A 22,214-nucleotide genomic window follows, 5' to 3' on the forward strand; every position below is an offset into this window, starting at 1 on the left:
CATTCTTCCTGATCTTGGACATCAGGAATAAGAGTGGGGATTTTTTGTTGCTATTGTTGTTGCTTTTAATATTTTCTCTTTCTCTTTAATTTTTGTCAATTTGATTACTGTGTGTCTCAGCATGTTCCTCCTTGGGTTGGTCCTGTGTGGTACTCTCTGCACTTATTGGACTTGGGTGACTGCTTCCTTTCCCATGTTAGGGAAGTAAGAGTGGGGATTTAAAAACTAGATTGAATATACTGAACACATCTCCCAAGAACAAATGATAATTCTCAGAAACATCCATATTAAAAAAGAGAGACATTTTTCCCAACTTGAAACACACTCTGCATGGATTTCCCTCATCCATGTTGTAATATATAAAGCAGTTTAAAGCAATTCACTCATTTAATTAATGAGTAGTGTCATTAGCTTCTTTTTTCATGTGACTGCTTTCAAACTTTCTTACTTTTTCACTCTTTACTTTCCCCTGCCCTGTCCAACCAGAAAATAAGAATTTGAACTGAAGAAAAAAAAATCACTTGCTCCTTAGCTATTCTAAGACCTAATCAAATCTTTGAAATTATTGCCTAAAAATTTAAGAAGTAATAGAGGCACAAGCATTACAAAATTCAAATAGTGTAGAAGGAGATATACTTTTAGGAAGGAAATAAGACCTTTCCTCCCCAATCTCAAGTCTAAGGCCTGAGAGATATCTACGTTTATTTATTGATGTTTAAATTATTCTGGGAACTACAAGAAATATGCTTACACTTCTTTCTCTTAATTCCTCAACTTTGATTCGTATCTATTGGTTGCCCACTAAGAAAGATGAAGGATTTTGCATACTTACAACTGTTATTTCCCACATGCCCTCCTCCTGACAATTGTACTGCATTTTCTGGGGAGGGAAGGGAAAAGACCAGTGTCTGCCCATCTATCCCATCGGCAGTCCTTTCAACAGTTACCCTGGTGCCTGACCCCCGGTTCACTCCTGTTCTCTACTGGTTGACTCAGAGCTTGGCATCTCTTGAAACTTGTGTCAATCCAGGGTCTCATCAGGAAAACAGAACTCATGCCAGATAATTCAACAGAGGGAATCTAATTAGAGGAATCAATTACAAAGGCCTTGGAAGAGCTGACAGAGCAAACAGGATGATGAAACAGCTCAGAATTTGGAACCAGAGGAGAGTTAGGGGATCGAGTCCCCAGAGTTTAGGAGCTAAGCCTCTCCCTTGCTGGGTGTCAGACCTCTGGCACACCCCTTGCTGGGTGTGACCTCCAGAGTAGGTCACGCAGCTGGAGCAAGGCCTCCAGGTAGGAAATGGGACCATGGAGAAGATTCAGCTACTGATGGAGACACGGCTCAAAGCCAAGAAAGAGGAGACGAAACACCCTGGCTTCTTCCCTCCTCCCACTGCCAGTCTCTCACCAGTGCCCCCTGTTAGCTGAAACTATGCAGAAGCCAGTTTGGCAAGGGAGTCTGGAAAATGTAGATTGTAGGGTTAGTAGCCTGGGAGACAGAACTAGTAGGGAGAGGATCTGAGAGCAAACAGGTGGATGAGGTGTCACGGGTTGAATTATGTCCCCCTAAAAAGACACGTTGAAGTTCTAACCCTCAGTGTCTCGGAATGTGACCTTATTTGGAAATAAGGTCATTGATGATATGATTAGTTAGGTTAAGATGAGGTCATATTGGAGTAGGGTGTGCCTTTAATCTAATATGACTGGTGTACTTATAAGAAGATGGAGGGCACAGAGGAACACAGGGAGAGCATTATGGAGCAACAGAGGCAGAAACCAGAAATCTACAAGGCAAGCAATGCCCAAGACTGCTGGGTGTCACAGAAGCTAGGAGAGGGGCATGGAACAGATTCTCTCTCATACCCCTCAGAGGGAAGCCTCCCTGCCAATACCTTGATTTCAGACTTCAAGATTCCAGAAGTGTGAGAGAATACATTTGTATTGTTCCAAGCCACCCAGTTTGGGATCCTTTGTTACAGCAGCCCTAGGAAACTAAGTGAGATGAGCACAGGGTTCTCCTGGGAAGAGTGCTCTCACTTCTTACATGTATTCTAGGCTACAACTTTCTCAGCAATGATTTTATATCAATATGATCTCATGTACTTCTTGCTTTTCAAAAATACGTCAAAATCTCTGGTCCATGGTACTCAGTACTATTATGGATTCTTTCCAATCCAAGTGTCATTTCAATGGAATTCCATGAAGGAAAGCAAGTAAACATTAGCACTCAATCTGCCATATGCTAAAGCAGAACCCTACCACCCAACATGGGCGAGGTTCAATGTTTAGGGCATCCTCACCTCCTCCTGTCCAGGGGTGAGGTCTTCCAATTACACATACAGTGAATACAGTGAATACACATACAGCATATCAAACACAAAACAAGGTTTTGCATAAAAGAAATCACAACACCTCGTTTAATGAAGAGGGAAACTTTGAGTTTTAACTTACTGATTGATATAACTTGTCAAAATAATTGGAATGCTGGGGCTTGTCTATGAAAATATCTATCTTAGCTAGAAAGAGAACTCATGCCTTTCCTTAAGATTTAGATGATTAATTTGTCATAGTTCATGGTTAACGTTTTTGAGAACAATGTTATCTAATGTCTCTTATAAATAACCAGTGTTGGATAATATGTTCTGCTCCTCTGGCTAATCACACTCTATGCTTCTAAAATTTTTAAGAGTTCTTAAAAAGCAAACAGCAATAACAATAGCAATAACAGCATGCACAAAAACCCTTGTGGTACCAACAGCCTGAGACATGACTGACCACTAGCTCTGAGAAAAATTACTAGTTACGTGCCTACAGACCCGCCAGATTTAAAGGGACCACAGAACTACATGACATCTAGAAGTCCCATATGTTCTTATCATGAGCACTGAATCAGCTATTTAGTAATTGTTTAGGGTATTCTTGTCTGATGGGAAAAATATAAAAGCAGCCTTCTGATATATGATACTCCCTCAAAATGACTAATACTAAAAATTTAGAAAATATAAAACCATTATTTTGAATGGCATTCTTACATGGGTTTGTGGTATTAAAATGCATGGTGTTTAAGTTTAAAAGAAAAGAAAAAAAACTGGGACTTCCCTGGTGGTGCAGTGGTTAAGAATCTGCCTGCCAATGCAGGGTACACAGGTTCGATCCCTGGTCCCGGAAGATCCTATATGCCGCGGAGCAACTAAGCCCATGCACCACAACTACTGAGCCTGTGCTCTAGAGCCTGCGAGCCACAGCTACTGAGCCCACGCACCACAACTGCTGAAGCCCAGAGCCCATGCTCTGCAACAAGAGGAGCCACCGCAATGAGAAGCCCACGCAGTACAATGAAGAGTAGCCCCCGCTCGCCATAACTAGAGAAAGCCCACGCACAGCAATGAAGACCCAACACAGCCATAAATAAATAAATAAATGAAGTATCCAGATCCACCCTTTTAGCTGTTTTAAATTATTTTTCTCCACGTCCACGGCAGTAAAATGATTTCCAATGGAAACACTCGTTGTAAAGCTACATCTTGCTTTTTCTGTGTCTGGCGGAAGGAGAAAGCAGGAACTTGTCTTAAGGATTCTCTCAGCAAGACTTTCTATGTTATGATCCCAGAGAGGTCTGCACATACTTGCTCATTTTTCTGGCTTCGTGCAAAACGGACTGGGTTTGGTGATAAAAAACCCGACTGTTTCTAAGGGTTAAGCTGGCGAAATTTGCTTGACTTCACCGGAAAACTGTGTTCTTTACGATACTGTGTGTTCCATTCCATAGGAATGGGAATTACTGTCTGGCTTCTGCAGTGTCGGTATAACACCGAGGTCACGTTCTAGCTCCTGCAAGATCAGAGGCTCAGTTCCCAACAGCACGCTCCCTATGCGTTCTCACAGCCATCTCACAGCTCATGGTCATACCAGAGCCCAGTCCCTTAGCTTCCTGTAGAAATAATATCCATTCTGCCAGAGTTCCAGTTTCACCCCACTGCCCAGTGTAAATTTTGGTGGCAGTCACCTGGGCTCTAGTTCATGGAGTCCTGATACTTTGAATTCAGGCTCTCCCTAACTCTGTTTCTCCTGAGCCTAGAGCTCCAGACTCAGTTTCCCTATGGTATCTTCCATGAGGAGATGCTCAAGGTGTCTCACCTTTTGCTCCAAAGCTTCCTTAATCATTCACTCAGTAAAAATTTAGAGAGTGCTCACCTTGTGTGTTGCCCTTTGCTAAAGCATGGTGAGAATGACCAAGAAATATGTGACATGGGTCCTATGTAGGCACTTATTGGTTAATCCATAACCCATTCTCAAATCCCTTTTCCCTTCTCTGCCTTCCCTTCGAATACTGGAAAAAACAAATATTTTCTTCCTTAGCCTCTTTTTGCAGCTGACAGTGGCCATGTGGCACAGAGTTAATTGAGACAGAGTTGTAGCAGGGCCAGCATCTCTGCTATTCCTTCCAGGTCAGAGCTATATCTAACTCATTATTTTCAATGTTTACACGATGTTTCATAGTGTGTATGTGTTAAACTCATCCAACCATTTCCCCAAGTGATTGATAGTTGTTATTTCTTATTTTTCCCAATACAACAATGCTGCAATAAACATTTCTTTTCATATCTTCTAGGTACTGGTGCTTTTACTTCTTTTAGGATAGAGTCCCAAATGCTATATTACTTTGTTAAATATATATACATATTTAAATTTCAAAAGATATTGGCAGTTTTTCAAAAATATAGCAGTCCCAATTCTCAGTAGCTGTATATAAATGAGCTTATTTCTCTACATCTTTATCAGCACTGGCGTTATTTCTGTTTTCAACTTTTGCCAATCTAATGAATGAAAATAGATAATTAGTGTTGTTTAATTTTAATTTCCCTGAATCCTAATGAAATTGTTCATCATAGATTTATTAGCCATTAGATCCTCGTCAGTGAATTTCCTGTTTATATCCTTTGTCCATTTTTCTAATGGCTCGTTTGTTCTCTTCTTGTCAACTTGTAGACACTTCTTTGCGTGTTAGAGATATAACCCTATGCCTGCCATATGTATAGCAAATATTTTTTCAGGCTACTATATGTCTTTTGAATGGCAAAAGACAAAACAGTTTTAAAAAACAGTTTATATAATCAAATATGTCTTTCCTTTCCTTTCTGGCTTTCTTGTTTAGGAAAGTCTACCCACTTCAAGGAGTTGGTTTTCTGAACTTGGTTCAACATTTTAGTAACATATACTTTGGGGGGCCTGCAGTATGAGACATACCAATCTTAAAGAGAACAAGACTTGCAAAGGAATATTTGCAGAAAAGCAAGCTGTCGATGGGGAAGAGTATATAGTATACAGTGGTTTAGAGCTCTGGAGTCAGATAGTCTTGAGTGTGAGTTCCATTTCTCAAGTGGGAATGCTGGATGAATAACTGCTGAGATTTTAGGCAAGTTACTTAACCTCCTCTTCTGTAGAAGGGAGTACTAGTACCTATTCATATGTTTACTGCAAGTACTAACAACTAACAACAGTGCATATAAAGCCTTTAGCAGAGGGGGTTTAGCACACAACAAGTGATAACCATTACTATTACTGTTATTAGTGCAGAAAAAGTAGGAGAGAATTTCAGAAATATACACTGGCGTTCAAGAGATTCGACATTAATCTGTAGGGGATGGAAAACAAAGGAAAGTTTGGTAACAGAAGAGTAATATGGGAGAGGTGGTGTTTAATAAAAATTGACCTCTCTTTCGGGACCCGTGGTTCCCTAAATGCTGTATTTATGTTTTTGTTTTTAAATTTAACATCTTTATTGGAGTATAATTACATTACAATGTTGTGTTAGTTTCTGCTGCATAACAAAGTGAATCAGCTCTATGTATACATATATCCCCATATCCCCTCCGTCTTGTGTCTCCCTCCCAACCTCCCTATCCCACCCCTCTAGGTGGTCACAAATCACCCGGCTGATCTCCCTTTGCTATGCGGCTGCTTCCCACCAGCTATCTATTTTACATTTGGTAGTGTATATATGTCCATGCCACTCTCTCCCTTCGTCCCAGCTTCCCCTTCCCCCTCCCCGTGTCCTCAAGTCCATTCTCTACATCTGCGTCTTTATTCCTGTCCTGCCCCTATGTTCATCAGAACCATTTTTTTTAGATTCCGTATATATGTGTTAGCATACGGTATTTGTCTTTCTCTTTCTGCCTTACTTCACTCTGTATGACAGGCTCTATGTCCATTCACCTCATTACAAATTTATCTCAAAATCTTATCTTAGAAAAAAAAGAGCACAACTTAAACCCAATCATACTTTAAAAGTTATTGGGATTTGGTCAGATTGTGATTATTCTGTCAATCCACATCTGACTTTAGGTGAAGATTTCTGTCTCGTAATCAAAAACATATTCAGTCTAAAAAACAGAACAAAACTCTACACTTGTAGGGAGCTTGGTGTGGCTAATTCAGCTAAGAACATCTGAGGGTCATCTCACTGGCTCTCACTGAACACCTATCGGCAAACAGGATACCACCTTACAGAGAGATGAGTCCACCTTCCACAACTATTATGGACTGAAATTTTGTGACCCCTCCAAATTCAGATGCTGAAGCTCTAACCACAATATAACTGTATTTGGAGATCGGGCCTTTGTGGAAGTAATTAAAGTTAAATGAGGTCCTGAGCCAATAGGATTAGTGTCCTTACAAGAAGAGACATCAGAGAGCTTGCGCCCCTCTCAGTACTCATGCAGAAGACAGGCCATGGGAACACACAGTGAGATCGTGGCTGCCTACAAGCCAAAAGTAGAGGCCTCAGTATGAAACCAAAATTGCTGGTCACTTGATTGTGGACTTCCAGCCTCCAGAACTGTGAGAAAATAAATAAATGTTGTTTACGGCCCCAGTCTGTGGCACTCTGTTATGGAAGCCTGAGCAGACTAATGCAATATCCAGCATCAAATTCTCGTTCTCCCTATGAATGCTAGGAGTTATTTTCATCCGAGTAAAAGTTATTTTTTAAGAATGGAATTTCTCCATTCCTCCCGAATTAAGGTTGTCTTTGTCTTCAAGGAAAGCATGTCTGGAGCCCGAATTCCAGGGAAGGATGAAGAAACAGCCTTGTATTTTTTTCCTCCACCCTGCAGGATGCTGGGTCCCTCCTTCATGAAGCATGGGAGAATACGGACCAAGAAGCTACACCATCAAGTAAACCGAATACTTGGAAGAGTTATAAAATACAGGAAAAAATACGTCTTGACTTTAACCCAGCCTCATGAAATCTCAGTTATGGTTTCTTCCAGAGAGATGACATGGCTTTACTCATAAGCTGCTCTTCCTACTTGCTGATCTCCTTGTTTCAGAAAATACAGAGAGACTGGATATGCAAATGGACAATGACCAGAGCATATATAAAAATAGAACTCTGATCTGCAACATGCCCAGGAAACCAAGCCCTTTATCTACAATAAACAACCCAGGCAGGCAGCCTGCTGTGAGTCAGACTTGCGGATTGCTATCTCTAGTAACAATCCAGGAAGCTAAAGAATAATTTCTATGACAACTGGCCCAGAATCACCAGAACCTGATTAATAACTGCCAGCTTCTCTAATTTTTGTCGCTGCTTCCAGCTTAGGATCAACCAGGCAAAACCAAATATGTACCCCAGCCCATCACACGGGAGCCCCACTTATAGTTAGCTCACCTACAGCTGCCCGGGCTAACGACCTCCGACAAGGGCACACCCGAAGCCTTCCCTTTTTTCCCCCCCCCCCCCCCCCCCCCGTATCCCCCCCCCCCAGACAGCCACAAAGAACCGAGCCGTTTTCCCTGTGCCATGCGGCTGCTTCCCCGAACAGGGCCCCCCCGGAGCCTTCCCTTTTTCCCCCCCCCCCCCGCTAAAAGATTCCCACTACTCTGCCTGCCTTTGAGTCTCTGTCAAAATGTAAATGACTTTGGCCAACTCTCTTGCTATAGCAACTCTGAATAAATAGCCTTTGCTAGTTCTTTGGTTGGTCTTCTTTTATTTCTCCGCTATCTTTTTATATATTCCCTAGAAGATTTGAGAGGTTCTTTTCCTCCCTAATTGTGCTCTGAAAGGTTTTCTGTCGTGTTTGTGATGGAGACGGGGGACTTTTTCCCCCCTCGGGATTGTAAATTGTGAAGGCGCACATGATGTTGTATAAAAAAATCATACCAGATGTTTGTGAGTATATAAACCAATCCATAGCATGAGGGAGAGGCGCATCAAGCCTCAAAAAGAGACAATTATCCCGTCTTTGGGTAAATGTGGACTTGGAATAGAGCACACAGGGCTCATGCCCCCAGAGTGATTGTTCTAGGCTGTTGATGTGCATACAGGGCCCCCCGACCACCTGTTCCTGCTCTCTCCCACCCCCGTCACTTTTTCAAGGGTATTTATAGTGACTTAAGCCCGTGTTTCTGAGTTCCTGGATCTGACCCCTGGCAGCCCGTGGCTTCCCTTGCCTTCACTGTCCATTTTGCTGTACTGGTTGTGTCGCCTCCTGGGCGTCCCCTTGGGTACTGGGCACCCAGTCTAGGTGCTTGTTTTGCTTGAGCCAGTGAAAGAGGGATGGGGAACACCTCAAAGCAGGCTTTCCAGCTGCCGCTCTTGGCAGTTCTGCTGTTTTGAAAGACAACAGAACAGTGGGAAGGAGGATATTTCATTCCCTTAGTGCCCCTTTGCTTAGCCCTGGCAACAATAGTAGCAAAGTGCCTTTTGCGGGGAATCGTTTGAACCAGGTCCTTATCTGCATTGCTTGGAAGAAACTTTAATAAAAACAGAAACATCAGTCCAGAAAACTCTCCACTAAATTCAGACCAACAGCACTCGTTTTAGTCCGGCTTGCTTCTCATTAATAAAAATGAATAATTAACTCCTTAAAGTTAGGTATTTTTAATAAGTAGAAATCCATTTAAATGAATCTGGAAACTGTGAGATTTTTCTAATTGAACCCTCTAGTCTACTTCACTGACAAACTTTAAATGACTTGATGGAAAATGAAGGTTCCAAGGTGCCATTTGGTGTTCAACAGCTTGCCTCTTACGTCGATAGATGGGTAGGGCACTTCTCAGGGTTTACCTCAGCTTCACCTACATTAATATCGGCACTCAGCAAAGGCTCCACAAAGCACTGTATTTTGATTCATCAGCAGTTTTCCAGGAAAATGTTGCTAATGGTTGAACAGGTTAAAGTACCAGAGTTCAGAATAGAAGAGATGACACAGGCACAGGGTACCAACTTATCTCTGTCCATCTTTAGGTATTGGTCAGGCAGCTACCATGGACTGGAGACATTGGGTCCAATGGCCAGTGACAGTGTAGACTGGAAATTGTGGTTCCTCCCTTTGTGTGTAGCTATCTCCTCGGAATCACAAACGCTCTTTAAAACTCTCTTTCCAGCTATCAGTTCTAAAGAGCTGAGAGACCTTTAAGGAGAGGGGTCTATAAAGAGGTTAATAAGTGCAATTAATGGGAAAAATAAAGTAACCTTTCAAAGTATGAATACTAGCCCAGCACTACTCCCCGATGTGGAAGGGAGTGGGCAGTCAACCTCCCCTACGTGACTGTTAGCCAGTCAAGTGCACACAGAATACAGGAAAAAATGTGTAAAATAGGCCTTTATTTTGAATTTGGATTATGCATTCCATTCTCTGTCCTGCTCCAGGTATTTCCTGATTCTATCCAAGTGCCTAGTTTCTCACTGGGCGGGCCTGGTAATCAATTCTCTGGGTACCCATGTGGCCACCACTGTGTAGCCAGTCACCCTCTCTGACTTTCACCTTCCACACCTCCTTCCTTTCCCATGGCTTCTCAAACCTTGAACCCCCCCCTTTACTCATGACAATGGCTCTCCCCTTGACTAAATTTTAGTCAGGCTTCTCTGAACCCTCTTTTCAAGTAGGCCTCGTCCTTGGTCCCGTCCTTGGCTTGCTGAGTCCATCCAGCTTTAGCAAGGCGTCCTGCTAAGCCAGTGTATTGAGAATTGCCCCACCCTTGATATCCAATCAGTCTCTTGATACCTAACCTATTCCTCTTAGTAATTTTCCATCCACTCCCAGACCCTGCCTATTGGCTATGAATTCCTGCTTGTGCCTGTTGTTCAGAGGTAAGTCCAATCTCTCTCCCTTATTGCAGTAGTCTTGAATAAAGTCTTCCTTGCTGTTTTTAACAAGTGTCGGAGTAAGTTCTCTTTATTCCTTCCCAATCCCAGAGTCCCACCTCACCACACATGGAGCTTCTCTTTGTCCTTCCGCTCTCCATCCTTTTTCAGATTAATCTGGTGCCCATTGTTGGGCGCTGGGGCGCTGAATCCTGCAGGATGGAAGAGAGGAGACGAAAAGACCTTTTCTCAGTGGCTTGTTCTCAGGGCCTGGTGGGAAGGATTATCAGAGCATTCCTACTGCTCATGGTCACTGGAGAAAAAAAAGAAAGAAAAAGGAAAAAAAAAGCAACTCTCATTTGTGATGCTGAAAGAACTCATCCTATAAGTCAACCTTTAGAGCCTGGCCGCCAAATTTCCAAACCACACAAGACTGCTTTCTGCTTTACAAGCTGGTGGCCAACATTTCTGGTCTCTGCAGAGTTCCCTTTGGTCCCAGTTCCGCCCCAGACTTCTACTCCTTGGGAGATCTCTCTATGCCCTCTGTCCCACATCAGACATTGGAGGGCCACCACCGGGCATTTAGTGAAGGTCCAGACTGTCTTAGAGGGATTGCTCCCTCCCCTCCTACCCGACTCCCAGACTTCGCAGGGTTGTTGCTATGTACTCAGCAAAGGCCTAGTGTGCCTCGCAGGGATTTCTCTCCACTTTCCTGCCTTTCTTCCAGCCTTCGGCATGCCATTACGTAGTACTTGGAGAAGGCCTGTGTACCCCAGCAGGAACCTCTCTTTACGCTCCTTCCCTGCCTTCGGTCTTGGATGGACTTTTTCATGAACTCGATGAAGGCCTGTTAGAAAGAGTTGGCTCTTTGGCTGGTGCCGCTCAGGACTCTAGTCCATCAAGTGAGCCTGTGTAACTGTTACATGTTTGTTCAAAGTTCGACTGGCTTCTCTTGATTCCCATCTATGAAAGATTTTTTCCTCTTCCCACCACCCTGCCAAGTACAAAAGCCACTATGGATCTCTTCTCTCCCAGAAAGGATTTGTCACTTTTCTGAAATTGAGTTTTATTTGAGTTTGGCTTTTTAAAAACTATGATTTTGTAGCTTATCTTGTTATTCTTGTTGTTAGGGTCCTTATCATGTTTTTAGGCTTTTTTTTTTTTAAAGCAACTTATTCTAAAGCAAAATCTTACTTGGAATCTGAATACACAAAACAGATCAAAGGTGAATCTCCTGATTAAAACATAATTGGCAAGGGTGGCGGTAGGGTTGGGTGGCATGGGGGGTTCCACTGGCTCTCTCATTGCTTTCTGCTATGACTACTTAGAGAAATTTTCAAGTTGTTTGAAAATCACTGATCTGATCATCAGTTGTGAAGCTTTTGTTTTGGGGGTCAAGTTTTTGTTGTACAGTTTGATTTTCTCCATGTTTCCAATGTCCAGCACCTTCTTTTCTTCTTACATGCTGCTTCGTCTCCATGGAATGCTTGCCTCCCTACCAATTAAAATCATGTACCCTTGAGGGTCCAGCTCACCCTTAAGGGTTTCTGTGTCCTCAGAACTGCTAAGGCAATTACCGTTAGGGCTAGCCAATTTAGACATACTTACTGCAGTATGTCTTTTTCTGGTTTGATGAGTGTTACTCTTGTCTCTGTGGCTGGACATCCTTCCTCCAGATCAAGACTATGTTGGAACTTGTCATATGTCTTGTTAGGGGCTGAGAAGGATAGGCAGACTATGAATATTTGCTGCTGTCACTCTGGAAGTATGAACACTGTCTTTTGGTCAATGACTTTCTGTTAGCCAGGATTGTTCTATATTCATGATTTAACACCATTGCATTGAAGCCCACATGGCTTCTGCTCAAAATAAGCCCTCATTCAGATCACGCTCAGCCCTCTGAGTCACATGACTGCCTTTGTTTCCACTGGATGCCATGGGATGCTGGGACTCCATTAGCGATGCTTGAAAACTCACTATACAGATATTTTAACTATCCTGCTTCTCCTATCCTTCATCTTAGCTGGTCAGGTCCGCCTTTGCTAGCTTGGTGTTCCATGGAGCCTTGCCTCAGTGGGGTAGACTGGCTGTGATCCAGAATCACACTTCAGTTGGATTAATGTGGCTATAAGAGGCGCCCACTGAGAGCGTGTCTTTTCCCTGATATGCGCTGAGCTGTCAGCAACACCACTGGCCTATTGCACGGTGGCACCTAGAATATCTAGGCAAGCTCTCAACATGTAATTGCCAGGATTTAGAATTAGTATGTTACTTTTGATTCAGCCTATTGCTTTCCCCAGAAACAGCTATTTCCAGGCATCTCTGACTCAAAGAGGTTTCTGGGAAATGAGATATCTTCTTCCAACCTAAGGGAAATCAGAAAACTTTTAACTTTTCCTCCTCTAGGGTAAGTCAGCAGCCCCTTTGCCTCAAGTATGTTCTGCTTGAATCTTGGGGCTGATTATTATGATAACAATACCTACCTTAGAGAGTTGCTATGAAGATAAAAAAGGCATCAGCCTTGTTTAAATTCTATGAATGTTCTTCAATATGTATGCTATGCATACATATTTTATGCATGTTATGCATATTTTCATGCATGTTTTATGCATGCTCTTCAAGCTCTTCTATGAGATAATTGGGGCCAAAAGCAACAAAGGAAATACACAAATAAACACCAACAAGGCTGTTTTCCTTAAAAAATTCAGACTTTTGGGAGTCTAGCTCCAAGTTTTAGGACCATGGACTGAATCCTCATTATGGCATCCAGATCAAATCTGCAGCCTGGCTCACCGGTGGTAGAAGTGCGGGCCCTGAAGTTGTACGGATGTCAAGGCTAGATTGTGAAAGACCCAGATGTGTACACCTCTAACTTGGGAAGAGTTTCTATTATGTTTTCAATGGCACTCTAAAGTACAATTTGCTTAAACTAAATTTTTTTTTATCATACTTACCTATCTTCCTTAAAAAAAACTTCACTGCATCTTTTAGTAATATTAGAGCTTGTGTATTCATTCTGTTTCATAAAGTCGTTTGCCCAGCTGGCATTCTGCAACTCTGAGCTATATGCTGATAAAAGCTGAAATTTAAAATCTACCGAGTTATCAGCTGGTAGACTGGGGCTGTATTACACAACTCAAAATGAAATGTGTTTTGAGGTGTGTGTAACTTTAAGTCCAGATTTAACCTTTCATTACCTGGGTGAATCCTGCCCTCTGGTAACCCGTATGGGCACAGATAGTCGGATTACTGTGTGGATCTCCAGGAAGTTTACAGTAGGACAGCATATTCTCTCTCCCGCTTTGCAAAGGGAGTTGCCATTATTAAAATTCATTGGAACTTGATTGTACTATTTGGGCACGTTATCATCTCCATCCTGAAACGAAACCTCTTAGGTAGCGGAAGGGCTTAAAAACTTGGCTGGCAGCAGTGGTGGAGCAAACCCGCCCTCTTACCAGCTTGATGGGTGAGGGGATTTACTGCTTGTGCAGATACGATTCGATGTAGTTAGGCATTGTCAGCACGTCCTGGTGTAAATGCAGTGCCCTTCCTTGACTTTCCCAATCTCATGACATTGGCTTTTATTTCTCAACTACAATATCTAAAGCATCTTTTCTCATAAAGGGGGCTGAGACATTGGCCTTTAAAGGTCTCCATTGCCGTGCAGTCTTAGGAACATAATCTGACGTGCAGTTTAATTGTTCAAACATGGATATGTTTACAAATGCAAGCATTCTTTTCTTTTTAAAGTAAAAGAATTTTTAATTAATTAAAATTTTAATTGAGGTAGAGTTGTTTTACAATATTTTATTAGCTTCTGGTGTACAACATAGTGATTCAAAACTTTTATAGACTATACTCTATAGCTATTATAAAATATTGGCTATATTCCCTGTACTGCACAGTATGTGCTTGCATTATCTTAAATGTAAATTTAGACACAGAGGAAATGGGGCATAGAGGAAATGGGGCATATCCGCAGGAAATAAGTATTTACTACTTGAAGGCATTAGCATCAGCTTAGATTGTAATGACAGAGACTCCTAGATATCTCAGAAGGAATGAACTAAGCTTCACTGTAGCCAGTTTTGTGCTTGCTTTTTTGTCCCTTTAATTGGTCATTCATTCACTCATTCATCACTTTGTGCAGGCACTGGGCTGGGTGCTAAAGACATATCTTGAAAAGCATAGATTGTTCTCTTGAGTGGTTACAGCAGAATGGGAGAGACAAAATAAACAGGCAATTGGTATACAGTAGGAAAGAGGGGAGGTAGAGAAGCACGACAGAGGGAGTCAGCCTCTGGAAGGAGAAAGAATCCTGGTGGAAGTGAGTGCAGCTTTATATTGTCATATTTGACAGCATAAGGCTCACCCTCTCTCTGGTTCGCCTATTCCTGTTCTTTAAATTCCCCTGCCCCATTTTTCTATGTTTATTCTCCTACATGAACTATGTATTGTTTTTATCAAATTTCAAATTTGGACGATGTTGAATAGATTTACGGAGCATCACTCTCTTTATCAGGACTGAGTTTTCCTAAGAACAATATACTTTCATCCCTTTGCTCACATCTTTTTTTTTTTTTTTTTTTTTTGTGGTACGCGGGCCTCTCACTGCTGTGGCCTCTCCCGTTGCGGAGCACAGGCTCCGGACGCGCAGGCTCAGCGGCCATGGCTCACTCACGGGCCCAGCCGCTCCGCGGCATGGGGGATCTTCCCGGACCGGGGCACGAACCCGTGTCCCCTGCATCGGCAGGCGGACTCTCCACCACTGCGCCACCAGGGAAGCCCCTGCTCACATCTTTTAAAATGACTTTTAGTAGTGTTTTATTAATGTATATCCTACACTTGTCTTGTTGTGGTTATTCCTAGTTATTTTCTCTGTGTATTTTTTGTTATTGTGATTGGGATTTTTTCATTATATTTTGCAGCTGGTTAATTATGGTTATCAAGAAAGCTAGTGATTGTGGATATTTATTTTTCACTTGGGCATAGAAATATCACACCAGACACAGGTGAGTCCTTTCCCATTTACTAATTGTCATAGGTCATGTTCCCTGGGAAACAGACTGGAAGATGGATCTCATGTGTACAGGAGATTTATTGCAGTTTTCCCTCAAGAAAACATCTGAGAGGGGTAAGGGAAGCTGGATTGGGAGAGGGAGAAATTGAACCAGAGTGGGGCTGAAACAGAGACCTCAACTGGTCACATAGGGAGCTCTAGAGCTAAGATCTCCCTACAGAGACTTGAGATAAGACAAAAAAGGGCATGGTCTTTGAACCCCAGCATGGACCTCTCATTGGACATGGGCTGCTCTTGAGGAAGAGGTGTAAGCTTGGACAAAGCAGTCCCTTCAGCAGAGGGCAATTCCAGAAGCCACAGGAGGTCACCACTCCCAGCTGCTGGAGGATTGAGTACCTCGGTCTGAAAGGGAGAGCTGGGCAGTGCCCCACATTTATTTTAGTAACACACTGATATTTTAGTATTTTTTATCCCTAAATGACTGCAGTCAAGGACACCAACACTACTAAGGCACGAAGTTCAAAAACACCTATGTAGCTCCCTCTTCCTTTACTTTTAAAAGACTTGCTATTTAAATTTACGTTTTAAAACTTGTAAAGCATTTCACTCTGAGACTGATATAGATGATGAAGTTTTTAAAAAACACATAACACTTATTTTGAACTTACTTTGATGTTCCTTGGAGCACTAAATAATATTTAGGCTCAGAATAGGGAGACTTTCCAAGAATAAAACAGTGGGTCTTCAGTCCAGACAGTATTGGATAGGATTTTTAAATGCTTTGACCAGCCTAGACCTGCTGAAAAAAATCCCACCTCCCCTTAACACACATTTGAAGGAAGACTTAAATATAGCCATTTCTTTACTTTTCTCCCTAAACTCATTGGGGTATAATGTACATGAAATAAAATGCACCCATCTATTTTAAGTGTAGAGTTTGATGCATTTTGACAAATGTGTACACCTGTGTAATCACTACTACAATGAATGTATAAGACATTTCCCTCTCTCCATTCCATTCCATGTCCCTGCTGTATTCTTTTAATGAGCATTGGTTTTCCTCTTGGCAAGGAGTTAGGTTATTTGGGATCAATTTTATCAAGATTTTCTTGTAAGTTTGTTTGTTATGGTGGGTCCACGGTCACCTTCACTCTAGGGTTGATTTACCCCACAACTCAGGCATCATGATTCCTGATAATATATTGTCATTATTTTATTTTGAAGACTTATTTCTAAAAATATTTAAAAAGAGTAAAAATTGGGTTTTTAATAACATATTTTCCATTTCTTTTTCTTCATTTTAGATCATTTCCATTGCTATGCTCAAGTTTACTAAATTTTCCTTCTGTATTTTATATTTTTTTATACTGGTTTTTCCAACCAGTATATTTTTTCATTTCAGACGTAACATTTTTCATTTCTAGAATTTCCATTTGTGTCCTTTTCATATCTTCTGTTTCTCACATCATCATGTGCATGTTTTCCATGTATCCTGACCATAATTATAATATTTGTATGAGCAGTTTAAAAATCCTTGACTCCTAATTCCATATCTATCATTTCTGGGTTTCTTTCTATAGATTAATTGTTTTTCTTGGTTATGAATTATATTTTCCTTCTCTTTTTCATGCCTGGTAATTTTTGACTAAGTACTAGGCATCATGAATTTTGCATTGTTAATGGTTGGATTTTCTTAAATTCCTTTAAAGAGTGTTGGATTTTTTTTTACAGCAGGCAATTAGAAGTTACTTGCAGTCTGGTTTAATCCCTTTGTGTTTTATTTTTCAACTCTTTTGGTTTAGGGCTAAATTGGCCTTTACTTTAGATCTATTTCTAGGGCATGGCCCTCCTAGAATAGTTACTAAATGTCCTGTGTATTCGTGAAGTTTCTCTACTTTGCCTCATGAGAACCTGAAATATTACCGACCCTGGTATGAACTCTGGGAGTTGTCTCTGTACCCTTCTCTGGTGATTATTCTTTCCCTGGAAGTTGTTTTTGCCTGACCTTGTGGGTTTTCACCCCAGACAGGCACAGACTGGTATTCAGTTAAAGACTCCAGAGGATCCCTATGCAGATTTCTGGAGTTCTTTCTCTACATGGCTCCCTCTTCTCATATATTCTGCCCCACAGAGTTGCCTTGGATTCCCCAAATTCATATCTTTGTCTCCTCAACTCAGCAAGATAGCTGGGGTCTGTTTGCATTTTACCCCCTTGCAATGAAGTTCAGAAAGGCTTGTCAATGGTAGGACCCTCCTCATTTGTGTTTCTTTTCTCAGGAAGAGCAGTACTGCATGGCTTGTTATATAATGTCTGAAGATAGCTGTTTTCTATATTTCATCCAGTTTTCTAGTTATTTATGACTGGATGGTAATTCAGTGGTTACCAGTACCCTCGGATACATACAGTACACTCACTACATTGTTAGGAATAACATTAGTTTCATCATCCACATAGAAAAAGCATTTTGCCTGATTATTACAGTAATAATCCAAAGCTCACAGAACAGAAAACAGGATAGACTTTGGTCATAGGTACAAATAAAACTACACACATTAGCAACTGATTAAGGAAGTTGGTATTTCTGTTCCTTGTTTGTCTTTTCTCCTTCTGCATACCTGCTTGCTTTAAATGATTTACTCACATGAATAGTCTCCACCAAAGGATCAAGGTAGACTATGTCTCAACCATGAACAACTGCACATGACGTACCCAGGGCCTAAAAATATACCCTATTAGTGTTTCTTAAAAAATCAGTCAGTGAGACTAAACAGAGATAAATATCCCCGTGGCATTTGAGTTTATTAAGTCACTTCTGACCAGGAGAATGGTCTGTCAGTGCTTCTACCAATATTCATGGCTCCCCACCCAGAGAGGTGTCTCCAACTGATGAAGGATAACCTGGCCATGAACCTTTAGTGCTAGAAGGGATTTTATAATCAAGTGCCCTTATTCATTTTACAGTAGAGTGAATGATTCTTGGTGCCCAGAAGGCTGCCACTGTAGCTGTTGTGTTTTGTCTGGAAGGGAAGATATGTTCCTGATATATTCACAACCCAGGATGCATGTTTCATAAAAATCATTCACAAATGAGAGTGAGTACAGTTGCAGACAGATTATCCTACTCCAGTCTGCATATATGAGGGTCTACACTGGCTTTTGGGTTGGATGAGGAACTTAGTGTCTGAGACAGTATGAGTTTCAAACTATAGGGGGGTCCTTGTTATCCTCTTATTCGTTAGAGGAGTCTCTATAGTTATGAGGATGCATAAGGGAGACAAAGTCAGGGGCAAGCAAAACCCATCAAGGCCTGAAAGTATTCACTAGTGATCTGAGGGCTTGGGAAATTGGTCCTTAGACAAACAGCCATCCCGGCTTAACGCTAGAGTATTTCTCTTGTTATCATGTCAAGGCTTTCTGGGGCCTGACTTTTGTTGATGGTCAGATGTTAACATACAACAGTAAAGTACAAACACAGAAAATTCAGGAACTCATATAGCAATGTTGGCAAATTGCTGGAATCACACTCAAAATTTTAAACAATGAGAGTTTGTCAGAGTTAATGAACAATTGAAGGAGGTAAATCTAATGCAAGTAAGGACAGGATATATCCTCAGGCAGAAACTGATTTGATGATCAAAGGGTTAAGAGAAAAGCATTGAAAAAAATGAATGATGGCCAAGATATCTTTTAAAATTACTTTCTTTATGGCCGTACTGAAAAAGCCAAATGTAAATATCAAGTGAACTATGTTTATCATGCAATTTGTTTGAAAAATAATAATTTCACCCTCAAGAAATACCTTACGCAATTTATCTTTTTTTAAAACTTAAGGCATAATTGCAAGTTAGACTAAATTTCGTTAAGTTTAATATAAATTTATCTTTTATAAGTTTTAGTTTTATTATTCAAGATTAAGTTTCCATCAAACGGTTTTATATTTAGTGTGAAATTTTGGTCTCCATTTTAAAAGAGTTTAGTTTAGCTGACCTTTAACCAATTGTGTTGCTGTACTTTTATACCAAAGAAATTTGACATGACAGCTGTTTAGTAAATTGAGGATCAAAAAGAAATGCCTCTGGGTGACTTTTCTAGTATGGAGACTTTGAGATCAATATCAATCTATCTGGAGATCTCCAGAACTGCAAATTACTCACAAGAGACTAGTTGCATTAAAGGACACTAGTTATAATCCATAGCTCTGGCCCAGCAGCACTTTCATGCCCTCTTTATGGCAAGAAAGGGAGGATCCTACCAATCTAGAACCTAGAAGGTGTTCCTGCTGTGGCCCTGCTGTCTCCAGCCTCATCTCCCCTGCCTGGTCCCTGCAGGCCTTTCCTTCCTTACGCAGGGCACTCTCTTTCCTGGCCCTAAAACATTCTAGAGCTCCAGCAGTCATCCTGATAATTGTCCGAGTATGTCATTCAGCTTTGGGTATTCACAGCCAGAGGTGCATTACCCACATCACAGTCTTGAGGAACAAATACAGTCACAGCTTTAATTTCCCCAGTGGTGCGCTGGAGCCACCATTTCCTTCATGTAGCAGGAAGTTCATATTTCTTGCTCTTGATCTCACCTACCCCCACTCCCACAATTACTTGAGCATCCTGGAGCTTGTTCAGTTCAAAGGGTCAGTAAGTAAAGAACTGGAAAATCTGTTTAGTCTGCTTGTAGGTCCCACTTTTTGGTTACCATGATTCATTTTCAGCCCTACTGTGGTGTCACAGTTGAAAATGGACCTGTATAGTCCAATGTGTCCTTGTCTAATGCTTTAAGGATGCCCTTTCTCAGCTAGCTAGATCTGCCAGGTCTTGATAGCACTATTTGGTTTTTTAAAGTTTACACTCACATGCCCAGCCAAATGATCCCAAAGCCCAATCTCTGTGCCGAAAGGGCTGTGTCTGGAGGGGTTTGCATCCTCTGCCATCCCTGTCCCCTCCACCGTCCTTTCCCCATCCACTTGGTGCTGGAGTTGAGCCTGGGTTATCAGTCCTAGCTCCTCATTCATCCCTGGGGGGGGGGGGGCCCGTTTGAAGCCTTAGAGCTCTTCTCCTGCCAACAGACCTCAGCCTTCCAACCTATTAGATCACTTCTCCATAACATGGAACCTCAAAAAGGCTATTTTCTTGGCAGTGAAGAGAACCACAAAATCTGTGAACTTGCAAGCAATCATCTAGTTCAAACCCTTTATTTTAGAGATGAGGAAGAAAGAAATTAAGGCAAGGGCCCAAAATAGAACAGCTGGTCAATAAGAGATCTGGGAGGCCAGGACTCTCCAATCTTAGCACAGCGCTCTACATACACTACTTTAATAATATCATGAAATAATCAATGAAACTGTTTCCAGAAAGCTTTATCTCATATTTTGTTTACCTGAAAGACAACCAAAGCAAGTCACGGGCTTCTTCGAATTGTAGGGCCATTCTTTTATATGTCCTGCTTTGTCATATATGACAAGAGCAGTGGATGGTAGCTGAATATTAAAGCCCCTTTAATATTAAAGCACCCCCCCCCCACCAAATTTTTTTTATTATCTTAACGGTCAACCAACACTTTTTAAAAACAAAAGGGGAGGGGTAATGAAATACAGAATTGTCACATATATATGTTTATGTGTGTAATATTAATATAGTAACTTGATTGCCCTTTGAATATCACTGTGTTGAGTGAATTCCTCTGGGACATCTGACTCCATGAATTGGACCCAAACCATTGGGGTCATGTTAAGATGGCAGATTGAAAGTCCTGACTGAATGTCTGTCCCCTGATAGCTCTTCATATGTCTTTATGAAGAATCTTATTTCTGGTTGGTTCTTTGGGCTTTCTTCTCAGGCTGTGTAGCTAGAGTTTCCTTCCTTTTGTCTCAGAGCTGTACCTTTTCCAAGCTTCAAAATACTACAACAAGAACTAATTCATGGGACCAGAACTTCAGAGGTTGTTATTGCTACATTTCGTACCCTGCGGACGCCTGGGACACTTTTGCAAATTTAGCCATTTGCAAACTGTGAGGTGCATTTGATCAAACCATGGTAAGATCTAGTACTGCTTATGCCAGGATGAGTGGTGCCCACCAACCTTATATTGGCCTAACTAAGAACACTGAGAACAAGCCATGCCAATGACTCCTTCCTGAACTTGGGAAAGCCTTCTCAAACTGATCAGAAGGGGGCTGTTCAACTCTCTTGCTAAAAAAATGTTCAGTCTGCCACATTTTTCTGTCTTTGGATCCAGCTCAGTGCTGGGCACATAATAGACATTCAGAGAATATTTGTTGAGTAAAAAATTTAAAAATTAGTGACCCAATTGAATGGAGAACTCTACTTTGAGTTAAAGGGAAAAACGGAGGTGGTGAGTGGGTTTGTGAAGGCTGGGTGTGCCGCAGGCAAGTATAAATGTTGGGAGTGGTTAATGTTGATTTCATAGATGAATTAAAACATTTGATAACCCGGTAAATAAAGCACTGTACAGTTATATAAATGGCACACTTAGCTTATAGTTATAAGGTGCTAAAATAGCTATGAAAAATGAAAGAGTCCATCAATCAAATGGTTGTTTTGCCTACGTGAAAGTCAAACAACCAATGTTACTCATTTTTTTCTCCTCTGAACTGACCCTTTGTTTTGTGACCCAACACTGTAGTGCAAACTGCCAGTTTAAGGCAATACTGACTGTTACGCTGATTACAGCATTCTGCTGGCCCCTGTGTGAAAAATGAAGCAAGGTGGATTTGCTAGGCCATGATGCTGGCTCAGAAAACATTAGTTAAAGTCGGTGATTGAGGTTGTCTTATCACTGGGGCTATCAGGTGATTGTTTCTTCTTCCGGGGATTTGTATAGGTGGTTAAAGGAAGGAGAGCGGAATAAATGCGGCAAGTTCTGTTTTATGATCTCTCCAACTGAAAGGCAATTCGATTGAATTCAATTCTTTTCCGAGCTGTAGTAGAGAAAGATATATTTATCTATCTGTGTAAACATGCACCGACCTGAAGACCCAGTGGTAGGCTGAATGGCTCCCTAAAGATATCCAAGTTCTAATCCCAGACACCTGTGCATACGCTGCCTCACATGGCACAGGTCCTCACCCCTCCCCCTCCCCTCCCCCT

This window comes from Lipotes vexillifer, unplaced genomic scaffold (genome assembly GCF_000442215.2).
Source record: "Lipotes vexillifer unplaced genomic scaffold, Lipotes_vexillifer_v1.1 scaffold639, whole genome shotgun sequence".
Lineage (NCBI taxonomy): Eukaryota > Metazoa > Chordata > Mammalia > Artiodactyla > Lipotidae > Lipotes > Lipotes vexillifer.